At 41.2% G+C, this 13,332-nt stretch overlaps 1 long non-coding RNA gene across 1 annotated transcript; it reads right to left on the reverse strand.

Annotated features, from left to right (window-relative positions):
- Nucleotides 1-11,761: 11,761 nt before the first annotated feature.
- LOC120987136 lies at nt 11,762-13,019 on the reverse strand. Its single transcript, XR_005775930.1, has 2 exons — nt 12,873-13,019; nt 11,762-11,921 (listed from the first exon to the last, which is right to left on the reverse strand). It is a non-coding gene; the product is annotated as an uncharacterized LOC120987136 (long non-coding RNA).
- Between the last annotated feature and the right edge of the window lie 313 nt (nt 13,020-13,332).

Here is a 13,332-nt window from a genome sequence, read left to right on the forward strand (position 1 = left end):
AGTTCTTCAAGCAGAGAGGAAACAAAATCAATTAGATCACAGGCTGCTTCTGATTATAAGTGTTCCCCTGCCTAAACAGCATTTCACACTCTCCTCCGAGGCATATGGCATCACATACTCAATAGACTTCAATAGAAGGTTAATGCCAACTGTTTAAAACACACAAGCCTTTAGTCTAATGGACTGGATCTACCACTTACTTTGCAATCAGGAAATCATTTTTAGAAACATGGTAATTGCAAACACTCTGGGCTAAAGACTAAGCATTTTGTTCCATATATTATTTTGCTGTTCTGTTATTAATTGACTGATTTTATGACAACAGTTTCAACTGAATCAATAATCCAATAATAAAATTTGCTTGCTGGTGCACACCAGCAGTACACAAATTACATTAAACCTACAATCTATTCCAGGTGCAATTTTCTACATTGATGGATTTGGCGTATATTCTGCAGTCATTTTTTATCTTTGTTGATTATGGTAAAGCCATATGGAACAAACGTTGAATTCATGTGACTTGGTTGCCTATGAATAAAAAATAAGTAGCCTCATTTTTGTTCATGGCTTACAGAGCTGAAGTTGGTTTAATTAATATATATGATAACAGATTTACTAAGATACAATATGTACAGAACATAAACTTTCATTATATAGTTTCTCAATAGGCAGTGGAAAAGTTCAAGGATAATGTTTTATTTGCTTGCAAGCTAAGGACACATATAATAGGAAAACATATAAGAGCTTGTGTTCCTACCTTGTATATTGTACATATTACCTTAATGCACTGTTACAGTTTGTATCACAATGTTTCCGGGCCATAAAATGTGTTCTCGCCCCCTTGCTTCATACAATTATTTGGCAGTTGTACACACTCTGGCTCCAAATAAATATTTATCTAGACTAGACATTGTGAAAATGTTAGTAGGAATTGTAGCATCATTTTCACACACCTTGCTAAAGATGTGGACTCACTGGGTTACAACAAGTTTGGCTTAGGGCTCAACAGAAGACTGGAGTCCAAAGGGTTTCTCAGTGTTCTACTCTTAAAGGGGGTGTCCTGGTTCAGATCTGAACCTGGACATACCCATATTTTCACTCAGGCAGCCCCCCTAATGTTAGCATCAGAGCATGACGCTGGATTGCACAGGGCTAGGGCTTTTTTATTTACAATAACACACTGGCAGGAGGAGGTTTCTGCCCAGCAGTGTATTCGGTGACGTCACCTGCTCTGATGGGTGAGCTTTTTACAGGCTAGGGCAGCACTAAAGCCTGCCCATCAGTGCCGGTGGTGTAACTGGGCTCGCTGCTGGGCGGAAGCCTCTGCCTGGCAGCCCTAAGGAGAGCACGGTTCATCACCGGAACTCCTGAAAATGCCTTTGCCCTGCACGATTTCATGCTCCAATGCTCTTGTAAGGGGGAAGGCCTGGGTGAAATTCTGGGTATGTCTGGGTTCAGCTCTGAACCCAGACAACCCCTTTAACCTCTACACTGGATCAGCAGGTAGAAGATGTAGGCAAGCAAATGTAGTAGACAGAACCATGGAGTGTTTGGGCATCTGCTGGAGAGAAAGTGTTTTGGCACACACTGGCTTTTTAAGGAGCTAGTAGTGAGTTCACCTGCTGGAGAAGACTCTCTAGAGGTCCCAGCAGGAGGTATACAGGGTGGGCCATTTATATGGATACACCTTAATAAAATGGGAATGGTTGGTGATATTAACTTCCTGTTTGTGGCACATTAGTATATGTGAGGGGGGAAACTTTTCAAGATGGGTGGTGACCATGGTGGCCATTTTGAAGTCGGCCATTTTGAATCCAACTTTAGTTTTTTCAATAGGAAGAGGGTCATGTGACACATCATACTTATTGGGAATTTCACACGAAAAACAATGGTGTGCTTGGTTTTAACGTAACTTTATTCTTTCATGAGTTATTTACAAGTTTCTCTTTGTTTACAGCCATTGACATGTCGCCGAGGTTAACACGTGAGGAGCGGATAGAGATTGTGTTGATGTCTGGTGAACGCAGTAACCGGGTCATTGCAGCAGACCACCCATCTCCCATGCTACAGTTAGCAAACTGCTTGCTAAGTTTCGTGTAACTGGTTCATTGTTGGATTTGACAAAATGTGGACGCATGAAATCTGTCTCTAATGAAGAAACATCAGTGGCTGTCCTAGCTTCATTCAGCAAGAGCCCACAGCGTAGCACTCGCAGCATGTCACTGGAGAGTGGCATTAGTCGAACATCCCTTCGGCGGATATTAGCTACTCACAAATAGCACCCTTACAAACTCCAGCTACCGCAGCATCTCAACGAGGATGACCCAGATCGGCGCACTGAATTTGCAGAATGGGCAAAACAAAAATTGGAACAGGACCCTCAGTTTACACAGAAGATTTTGTTCAGTGATGAGGCAAACTTTTATGTGAATGGTGAAGTTAACAAACAAAACCACCGCTATTGGTCTGACACTAACCCACATTGGATAGATCCCTCCAAGACTGTTGGAATAAAAAAATTGATGGTATGGTGTGGTATATGGGGTACAAAGATAGTGGGGCCATTCTTCATCAATGGAAACCTCAAGGCCACTGGATATGCAAAATTGCTACATGATGATGTGTTTCCCTCTTTATGCACTGAAGCTGGAACGTTCCCTGAGTTTTTCCAGCAAGATGGTACACCACCACATTATGGGTGTCAGGTCCGAGCATTCCTAGATGAACAGTTTCCTGGAAAGTGGATTGGTCGTCGTGGGCCAGTTGAATGGTCCCCAAGGTCTCCCGATCTGACCCCCTTAGACTTTTATCTTTGGGGTCATCTGAAGGCAATTGTCTATGCTGTGAAGATACGAGATGTGCAGCACCTGAAACTACGGATACTGGAAGCCTGTGTTAGCATTTCTCCTGCGGTGTTGCTATCAGTGTGTGAAGAGTGGGAGAAGAGGGTTGCATTGACAATCCAACACAATGGGCAGCACATTGAACACATTTTATAAGTGGTCAGAAACTTGTAAATAACTCATGAAAGAATAAAGTTTACGATAAAACCAAATGTTTAACACCATTGTTTTTCTTGTGAAATTCCCAATAAGTTTGATGTGTCACATGACCCTCTTCCTATTGACAAAACAAAAGTTGGATTCAAAATGGCCAACTTCAAAATGGCCGCCATGGTCACCACCTATCTTGAAAAGTTTCCCCCCTCACATATACTAATGTGCCACAAACAGGAAGTTAATATCACCAACCATTCCCATTTTATTAAGGTGTATCCATATAAATGGCCCACCCTGTAGTATGAGACAAGTAGGAAGTCTCTAAACAAGGCAGCACAGAATAGAGCGGCAGCAGCTTCTGCAAGGGCGGCCAGCAAGTGGACTAATAAACATAAAACCTAAGGTCTTTTGCCAATGACACAACAAAGATGTGTACAGTTTACAGATCCTGTATTGGGGCACATGAAATCTCCACAGTACTTTACAGAGAGGCATCATACTTTACCAGAGAAGCAACGCTTCTAAGAAAAAATACTTGTGATATGCCATGCAAAGGAGCATAGCATAGTTGTAGCTGTTACTAATTTGTTGTTGTGCTTCTGTAGATCATGACCCCATTGCAGTCTGTAGGTACTATGGCCCTGAAAAAAAAAAGCTAAAAGAAACACCCATGCTGTCGGCAGGTCCACACTAACATCAGGCAGGGCAACACAAGTAGCCAGGGCCAAAACAGGTAGTCAGTTGTGACTAGTAATGAGCGGCATAGGCAATATTCAAATTTGTGATATTTCAAATATTTTGCTGAATATTCACCCAAATTCAAAAATTCACAATTGTAAAAATCAGCAATGTAATATGCACGTATTGCACGCACAATTTCATTACCTATAACATACAACAAACAAACACTCAAAGGCTATATGCCAAAAGCCGGGTATGTGCAAGCCAACATCCTATCCACGAGACAGGTACAGTCAGCATACCTTACAATGGCAGCCTTGTGCACTATGAGACATACAAGACTAGCTTTACATTTATTATAAAGCTAAAAAACTTACAATTTCATCAAAAGTTACTCAAGAAGCACATTCCACTGTTAATATTCCACAATGTAGCAGCTCTAACACCTAAACATTTTCTGTCACGTAAATAGAAAACATAAATCTCACTTAAAGCAAGTTTGATACAATCTTTTTCCTCAATCAAGTCTCTCCTGAACAACAAAATATTACGAACTTTCCATTATGCATTTTTCAAGCAGTTCACCATAGTCCATAATACCTGCTTCTTACCTGTCTGCGGCACAGTACAAAGTCCATACATTACTAGTTCGTGATTCAAGAAGCCCAGATCACAAGTATGCTTCAGCAACACACCCACCCTCCTCCATAAGTTCTGTGCATACTTACAATTCCACATTACGTGGTGAGAGGTTTCATCCATTACACAGTCACTTCTTAGACACCAGTCCTCTCCTGTGCTGAAAGGCTCTCGTCGGTAGACAATCCTGCATTACCATCCAGGCTAAGTCTTTTAAACAGTTCCAGAGGTAAGCGCAATTACACAGCTACCAATATTCCAAAGACTTGGCTTCTGTATAATTTGAGACTGGACAGACTTGTTCCTTATTATTCAGATGCTGTATTATTTTTTATAGCATTATTCAAACAGTCTCTTTCACAATTCTCTAGGGCAGGCATCCTCAACCTGCGGCCCTCCAGCTGTTGCAAAACTACAACTCCCAGCATGCCCGAACAGCCTACAGGTATCCGCCTACAGCAGGGCATTGTGGGAGTTGTAGTTTTACAACAGCTGGAGGGCCGCAGTTTGAGGATGCCTGGTCTAGGGAATACTGTCGAATGATCTTCTCAATTAATACATATTGCTTGGTGGGACAAGCAACACTGGTACTGTTAAAGGAATTTGTAATCATTGGCGTCTCCAGAACAAATGTCGTGCTGCATACTTTAGGAAAAAAGACCAGGTATTCTCAGTTCTTTTAATCATCCTGCAGCACAGAGAAAAGAAATGCAGGTACAGAATTTGCTTAATATTAGGTATCCCTTTGCCTCTGAACTTTTTTTGTTTATACTTTGTCTCCCTGTTGACTGTCTCCATTTTTGAGCTCCAAAAAAACTGATAGATTACTCTCTGAAGATATTTCAGACACTGATCACTTGGAGGAAAGACTACATTCAAGTACAGTAGAATTGGGATTATTAGGGCATTAATCTGGTTTCAGAATAAGAGAAAACAAGATCTAGCCATACGATCCTTGGACTTTCTCAAAACATATGACAGAGTGTCACATGAGTTTCTGTGGTTGGTGCTGAAGCAAATAAACTTTCCATATGTTGTAAGAAACAGATATCATTGCTCTACAAATAATCCTTCAGCCAAATTCTTATTAATGGTTTACTGTCTGGAAAAGTCACTTTGTTTTCCGGATTCAAGCAAGGTTGCCCCTTGTCACCCATTTTGTTTATTTGTGTTTTGGAGCCTCTTCTCTCGCTACTACGAAAAGATAAGGTAGTCAAGGTTGTCTCTATGCCTGGTGGTAATGGACTTACTGCTAAAACAGGGACCTACATGGATGATGTCACAATCTTGTGTACAACAATACCTGCATTGAGGAGAGCCTTACAAATGACAGAATTATTTTGCCAAGCTTCTGCCTTTCATCTTAATAGAATGAAGTGTGATTTCTTTGCCATAGGGGATTGGAGAGAAGCAAATATCCTGGATTTAAAAATACAAAAAGAGCAGATAAAAATACTTGGAGTAAAATTTTAAAACAATAACAATGGTCAAAATAGTTGGGAGGAAGTAAAAGCAAAAGTCCAAAAGAAAGTTGCGCAAATTAACATTAGAAGGGAAAAATTTGATCATTAAATCCCTAATAATCTCAATTCTACTGTACTTGAATGTAGTCTTCCTCCAAGTGATCAGTGTCTGAAATATCTTCAGAAAGTAACATTTCAGTTTATTTGGAGCTTGAAAATGGAGAAAGTCAACACGGATACAATGTATAAACAAAAAAAGTTCATTTTTTCCGGAAACATCAGTGGATACAAATTCCTTTAACAGTATAAATGTTTTGCTGTCCCATCAAGGCAATATGTATTAATTGAGAAGATCATTCGACAGTACTCCCTAGAGAATTGTGAAAGAGACTGTTTGGATAATGCTATAAAAATAATACAACATCTGAATTATACGGAACAAATCTGTCCAGTCTCAAATTATACAGAAGCCAAGTCTTTGGAATGATGGAAGCTATGTAATTGAGCTTAACTCTCGAACTGTTTAAAAGACTTAGCCTGGATGGTAATGCAGGATTGTCTACCAATGAGAGCCTTTCAGCACAGAAGAGTAGTGATGGCCTTGCTGTTCGCCCGGCGGTCGGTTCCTCAGCGAACTTTGCCAGTTCGCGATTTGCCGAACATGCTAACATATGGCGATATTCACGCCCGCCATATTCTTTTACATTCTGAAGAACTTTGACCCATGACACATCCATCAGGTGGTACAAAACAGCCAATTGAGACGTTTCAGCACATGGACATACCCCCTACCTTATAAATAAACCTGATCTGGGCGCCATTTTACATTTAGTCTTTTGCCAGTGTAGGGAGAGGTTGCTGTGTGGAGCAGGGACAGACTGTTAGGGACACAAATCACTAGCTAGTAGGGCCACAAAAGTCTTTTTAAGGACTGGTATAGGTGTGCTATTGATAGGTGTGACAAACTGAGGGGTGTAATATACTTATAATTTACTTTCTAACATAGAAAGTATATTATAGTGCAATTGTATTGTGCAGCAGTTGTGTGCGGTTTTGCTTTGATACTGCAATGCTATTGGAACAAATAATTTCTACTGGTGTGATTTACCAGTTGCCCCCCCAAAAAACTGATTGAAGCAGGGGTGTTATATACCAATAATATACGTTCTATATAGTGCATTTAGGTAGTGCAGAATTTGTCTGTGTTTTTGGTGCGTCACCGCATCTACACAGAGTGACAAACACTATTTGAAGAAATTATTTCTACTGGTGTGATTTACCAGTTGCCCCCCAAAAAACTGATTGAAGCAGGGATTTTATATACCAATAATATACGTTTTATATAGTGCATTTAGGTAGTGCAGCATTTGTCAGCGGTTTTGCTGCGTTTTACCACATCTACACAGAGTGACAAACACTTTTTGAGCAAATAATTTCTACTTGTGTGATTTACCAGGGGGTCCAGGACGTCTTGCGGCAGTCCAGGAAAATCTCTGGCCATTTTAAAGGATCTTAGACGGTCATGGCTCGCCTTGCTGACATTCAGCGGTGACACCACCTGCCCGTCAGACGTCTGATTTGTGACTTCCCAACGCGATGGAAATCCACTTTGTATATGCTTGATAGACTGCTCCAGCAGAAATGTGCAGTTAATGACTACCTGTACGCCATTGTATGGATTTTCTGTTCTTTTCTTTATTTATTAGTAATATTCTGGTTTAGTTATTATTTTTGTTCCTTTTGCACTGTAGTGTCTGATAAAGGCGTGCGAGCAGAAAACGTTTACACGTATTGCCTCTTTTCCTGTTTTCTGAAATTAAAATTAAAATATATTGATCAACACAAAAATCAGCTGTGAGCTATATTTAAGAAAAATATATACGCATTTCACTTCTGCAGTTATTTTTGTTGAAAGCATATATGGGCATATTACAGCACAACAAAGTAAAATATATACGCACACTGCACTGTGTCATTTATTTCTGGTGAAAGCGTATAGGGGCGTATTTCAGTAAAATAAGAAAAATATATACGCACTGCACTGTTGCAGTTATTTCTGGTGAAAGTGTATGGGGGCGTATTTCAGTAAAATAAGAAAAATATATGTGCACTGCACTATTTAATTGTTTTCTGGTTGAAGCGTATAGTGGCCTATTTCATTCCAACAAGAAATATGTATTCTCAGGTCACTAAAAGAAAAATATATACGTACTGCACTGTTGCAGTTAATTCTGTTGAAAGTGTATAGGGGCGTACTTCAGTAAAAAAAAGACAAATATATACGCACTGCACTGTTGCAGTTATTTCTAGTGAAAGCATATAGGGGCGTATTTCAGTAAAATAAGAAAAATATATACGCACTGCACTAATTAATAGTTTTCTGGTTAAAGCGTATAGTGGCCTATTTCATTCCAACAAGATATATGTATTCTCAGGTCAGTTTTGCAGTTCTTTCTGGTGAAAGTGTATAAGTGCATATTACAGTAAAAAAAAAATATATATTCTCAGTGCATTTCTGCAGTTAATTCTGGTGAAAGCGTATGGTGGCCTATTTCAGTCCAATAAGAAAAATATATGCTCAGATCACTTCTGCAGTTATTTCTGTTAAAAGCGTATAGGGGCGTATTACAGTAAAAAAAAATATATATATATATATATATATAAATATATATACGCATTTCACTGGTGCATTTATTTCTGCTGAAAGCGTTTACTGGCCTAGAACGTCACAGTAAACTGTGATGCCCCGGCCAGACTGTGGTCATTCAATGTGCACACGCCGATATCGAGGTCATCGGCGCATGCGCGGGACTACAGACAGTAGGAGGAAGAATAGAGAAGAGATCAAGGGCGGGCAGACGCGGCGGATGGGCGGACTGGTGTGAGCATAGACCAGTTGACACCAAAACGACATATAGAAGCAGGCTATTATCTACTGATACACTACTGGAGAAATGTAGCTGCTTTCACTGCGTTACCTCTGCTAGACACAGTGATAAAATGTAAAATAATTTTTTTATTTTAAAACTGGTGTGAGTATAGACCAGTTGACACCAAAACGACATACAGAAGCAGGGTATTATCTACTAATACACTACTGGAGAAATTTAGCCGCTTTCACTGCGTTACCTCTGCTAGACACAGTGATAAAATTTTTAATTTTTTTTTAATTTTAAAACTGGTGTGAGTATAGACCAGTTGACACCAAAACGACATATAGAAGCAGGGTATTATCTACTAATACACTACTGGAGAAATTTAGCCGCTTTCACTGCATTACCTCTGCTAGACACAGTGATAAAATTTAAAATAATTTTCGGTGATTATAGACCAGTTGACAACAAAAAGACATATTGAAGCAGGGTGTTATATACCTTCTTCCACATACACTGCGCTTCTCTATCGACTTTTGTCACCGGGTCATTTAAAAAATGACAGGCAGGGGAAGAGGCAAGCCCTTCCCGGGGGTGGTAGGGGTAGGGCAGGAGCACCAGGCCAGAGCCAAAGTGGGAAGTTGCAGAAGGTGCGTTCAATTTCGTCAAAGGACGCACCAGCCTTCCACTTCTGTACCCTCCTCAGCCTCTCTATCTGCACCCTCTTCACTCTCTGCTGTGTGCACCCCCAAAGACACCACCACCAACACCACCACCACCATATACCCTCCACTTGAGTCACAGGAATTATTTTCCGATCCATCACAAGGCATTTCCGATGGGCAGCCATTCTTAGCATCGGAACAGGAAGAGGAGGTAGCAAGTGCAACAGCCGCCACTCAGCAGTCTGATGACAGTACCCAGATCAGACCAAGGAGGTTGGTCACCGCTGTTGCTGCCTACTCTGAGATCTCTAACGTTAGTGGTGGGGAAGGTGACGTCGATGATGACGTGTCTATGGACGTAACGTGGGTGCCCACAAGAGAGGAAGAGGAGGGGATTTCAGAGGGAGAGATGGACCAGCAGATAGGGAGGAGAATCAGGCCGAACTTACATTGCACAGGAGGGACAAACCAGACTGCTAATGTATCAGGAGCGAGACATCAACAATGTACGGTCACATCTGGTGCTCCCAGGACGCCGGCACATAGCTGCGCAGTGTGGGCTTTTTTTAATGTGTCAGCTGCTGACAATAGTGTTGCCATCTGCAGCCTTTGCAGTCAACGCATAAGTTGCGGTAAGCCCAACACTCACCTAGGGACGACCGCCTTAAGAAGGCACCTGGCCTCACATCACCGGGCCCTGTAGGAGCAACGCCGTCAGAACCCACAAAGCCACACTCCCAGGCTCTCACTGTCCAGCCTCTTCTCCTTCTCCTCTCTCCTCCCAAATGTCCTCCACTCCACCTTCCAGGAAAAAGGCAGGCTTCTGTGGCCCAAATGTTCAAGCGTAAAAAAATGATGACGCCGGATAACCCTCTTGCCCAACGGTTGACCGCTGGCTTGTCGGAACTGATAGCCCGTCAACTTCTGCCATATAAACTTGTGGACTTGGAGGCCTTTCGAAAATTTGTGGCCATTGGAACACCACAATGGAATGCCCCAGGAAGGAAATATTTCTTGCAGAAGGGCATCCCAGAGCTATATAGACACATTCAGCAGCAAGTGAATGTATCTCTGGCACACAGTGTCAGTGCCAAGATACATCTTACCACAGACACTTGGTCTAGCAAACACGGGCAGGGAAGGTATATAACTTTTACTGCCCACTGGGTGAACCTTCTGACGGCCGTCAAGCATGTAACCCGTGGCACCCCTGTAGATTTGGTTTTACCGCCACGGATTGCATGCAGGCCTGCCTCTTCTTCTCCTCCTCCTACTCCATCCTCCCTCTCCTCCTTGGCTGACTGCTCCTTTTTCGCTGTTACCGTCTATTCCGCTGTGCCAACCAAGATCCCCAGAACCGATTCGACATGCCAGGTTAGACGTTGCCATGCTGTGCTGCGTTTGTTGTTGTGCCTGGAAGCCAAGAGCCACACCGGTCCTGCACTCCTTTCAGCTTTGCGTTCACAGGCAGATCAGTGGCTAACACCGCTCAATTTGACAGTTGGTAATGTGGTGTGCGACAACGGTGCCAATCTGCTAAGCGCTGAAACAGGGGAAAATTACACACGTGTCGTGCATGGCACACGTCCTGAACTTGGTCAATGTATCACCAGCAACAGAATACAAAGTTATTTGCTGTCAGGGGAACGCCTGTCGGCTAATTTTTGAGGCCTGTAATGGCCGACACTTACTTCTGTATCCTGTGAATGCCTAATGTACCACCAGCAACAGAATACAAAGTTATTTGCTGTCAGGGGAATGCCTGTCAGCTAATTTTTGGGGCCTGTAATGGCCGACACTTACTTATGTATCCTGTGAATGCCTACTGTACTACCAGCAACAGAATACAAAGTTATTTGCTGTCAGGGGAACGCCAGTCAGCAAATTTTTGGGGCCTGTAATGGCCGACACTTACTTATGTGTCCTGTGAATGCCTAATGTACCACCAGTAACAGAATACAAAGTTATTTGCTGTCAGGGGAACGCCTGTCGGCTAATTTTTGAGGCCTGTAATGGCCGACACTTACTTCTGTATCCTGTGAATGCCTAATGTACCACCAGCAACAGAATACAAAGTTATTTGCTGTCAGGGAAACGCCTGTCAGCTAATTTTTGGGGCCTGTAATGGTCGACACTTACTTATGTATCCTGTGAATGCCTAATGTACCACCAGCAACAGAATACAAAGTTATTTGCTGTCAGGGGAATGCCTGTCGGCTAATTTTTGAGGCCTGTAATGGCTGACACTTACTTCTGCGGACACATTTAACAGGCGTGTGAATGGACCATATATGTATTTGACATGTATTTACCGGCTGCTGTCAGTTATGGCTGATTTAGGCTGAGCTATTACAGTAAAACCAAGCAATATTACAAAAAACACAATACACGTTATAACTGTACAAACGATTTATATAACTTAGTAGAAAAAATAAAAATAAAATTAAGGCAATTTCTCCAAAAGCATGATAATCTCATGCACCTCCTTCATGGCCTTGCGTTGCCTCTCCTCCATGCCCTTCAAGCGCTCATGAACGGCCCGCATATCATGGAGATGCGCCCTTTGCAGTTTGGCCAATTTGGCCTTCAATGTCTTCATTCCTGTTTGAAAAAAAATTTAAATGAACATTATTTGCAACTCTTATTAAACCTTTAATTTGTGGTGCATATGACTTTATGATCGCTTGCTATTACACCTTTCTGTGAGAAAAGCTGTCCATAAAATTGGTTAATAACAGTTGTAAATTTAAATTTTAGTTTAAAAAGGTGTCCAGCTAAGAGGTTATTTGGTATGATATTTTTAGACAGCTGGTTGTTACAGGTGCGGCCAAACCTACTATTTTTCCTTATTTTATAGTAAATTGTCTTTTACACAATAAAAGCATTGTTGAACCAAAAACAATTCATGTTTTATTGTCTCCATATTTTGAGAGCCAAATTATTGATTTTATGTGGCAATTGTCTAACGGTTGGGTCTCATTTTTAGCAGAATGCACTGACGATTGTTACTATTTTGGAGGGCATATGCCTCTTTAGCTAGCTTGGTGTTGCACTTTTAGTGATGTTAGGTTGAATAAATTCATATTTTCGTTTAATTTTAAATTTTTATTTTTTTATTTAAATTGTTCAACGCAGGGGTAATATCATATGATATTTTTATATAGACAGTCGATATGTAGACGGCGGTACAAAATATGTCTGTTTGTCTATTGTTTACCTTTTTTTAATCTTTTTTATTTAAAGTCTTTATACACATTGACGATTTAAATCTCAATACGTTAGTTAGTGATCTTTATGATCATTATATGGTATATTAGTTAGTTATATTTCAGTACAGTATAATTTTATTTTATTTGTTAGTTAATGATAATTCAATTAAGTTTAATATTATTTATTTATTAAATCAATGGTTTTAAAGTAGATTAAAGAGTTATTGGCCAGTGTTCTTTTTTTGTATTACTAGAGTGTATGTTGTCGCCTCATTGTCGGCCCTTTTAATGTTTATGTACATGTTATGGATACATAATCATATTACTATGTGCACATATTTACCCTCCTGCCGGGGGCTGGTGATCATCTCCTCTGCCTCCGAGTCCTGAGATGGGGTGGTGCTGGAGGGTACAGCACTTTCCACCTCTTTCACTTCTCCCACATCTGGTGGGGGTGGCTCAATAGGCTGGGAGGGTCCGGCCTCCACCTCCTCTTCCTCTTCTACCTCCACAACCTCCACCGGTCGCCTTTACCGAATGGAGGGAATAGGAACGTCTGTGATCACAAAATGTTCAGATTTTAGATAAACAACTCCAAAATCTTAAAGGGTTTCTACCACTTCGTTTTCACATAATTAGCTTTCAGACACTAGCGATCCGCTAGTGTCTGCTCTACCAAACAATCCTAATATAATAGCTTATTGTGCAGCCGTTTCGCTAAAAAAAGAACTTATATTGATATGCTAATGAGCCTCTAGGTCAGGGATGGCCAACCTGCGGCTCTCCAGCTGTTGCAAAACTAC

This window comes from Bufo bufo, chromosome 1 (assembly GCF_905171765.1).
Source record: "Bufo bufo chromosome 1, aBufBuf1.1, whole genome shotgun sequence".
NCBI lineage: Eukaryota > Metazoa > Chordata > Amphibia > Anura > Bufonidae > Bufo > Bufo bufo.